Source organism: Octodon degus, unplaced genomic scaffold, assembly GCF_000260255.1.
Source record: "Octodon degus isolate 3935 unplaced genomic scaffold, OctDeg1.0 scaffold00113, whole genome shotgun sequence".
Taxonomy (NCBI): Eukaryota; Metazoa; Chordata; class Mammalia; order Rodentia; family Octodontidae; genus Octodon; species Octodon degus.
In genome coordinates, this window is record NW_004524689.1 from 65753 (window position 1) to 66881 (window position 1129).

Genomic DNA, 1129 nt, shown 5'->3' on the forward strand with positions numbered 1-1129 from the left:
GTGGTGCTGGGGGATTGAACCGCGGTCCCTGATGCCTTGCCAAGCTTGTTCTAAGTAGGTGCTTTAGACCACTGAGCCATCTCTCCAGCCCAACATTTCTAAATCTTGAAGACAGTCACTACACTGTACTTTGGAGAAATATTTGAGTGTCGTCTTGATTTTTTAACTGGTCTGTGTGTCTTTCAAAGAACAGCTTTTCCTTTCTTTTCCTTTTTTGATGATCACAGTATAATTTGAGATATAGTTAAAAGCGTGCTATGTCATTATTAACACATAGCCTAAGTGATAATAAGGTTGCTTCATACGCAGAACCTCATAAGGCTTAACCTAATTAAAAAAAAATTTCCTAGAGTGCAATTCATATAGAGGAGTCCAAATGATGAATACGAGGTGTGGCCAAACTTTGCATTCATTAATTAGGATCTCCCAATAATCTTAACAGTCTCTTACGAGAAGACCTCAATAAAGAATTGGTTAATTGACTAAAAGATAGTTTTTAAAGAAGAATTTAACAGTATGGTTTTCTCTAAAGACGGTCTTGATGCAAAGCTAAATCAAGAAACAAAGCTGTTCATAGGAGCATGGCAATTCGCTACTGTTAATCTCATGGTCTATGAATAGTATCTACGATTCCGGTCCAACAGTTCTTTTGAATCGTCAAACAAAGTTTGCTTATTTGGAAAACACTCTATCGATTGCAAACCTTTGCCTTTCGCCAAAAATGCACGAGATGTCTACTTTAAGGGTGACTAATCAGATAAAACGTTTGCGTACTAAATACAGCTTATTGCTAAAAGTGGTATGCCAAAACGACAACACCTTTTAAAGTACATCACACAATGTCAGAATGGCCTTACTAAAGGTTTCTACAAGGTTTTCATTTCTAAATGTCTGTGTAAAAACGTGGAAGAATGTGTGGACGTCCTATAGGGACTTAAATATTAAAATCTCTATGGGCAGGGGCTGGAGAGATGGCTCAGTGGTCTAAAGCACCTACTTGAAACAAGCTTGGCAAAGCACAGGGACCGCGGTTTGATCCTCCAGCACCACATGCCAGCCAGCCCCGCCCCCTGGTGGGCAGAGCTGGCCACACACACACACACACACACAAAATCAATAAATGTAATAA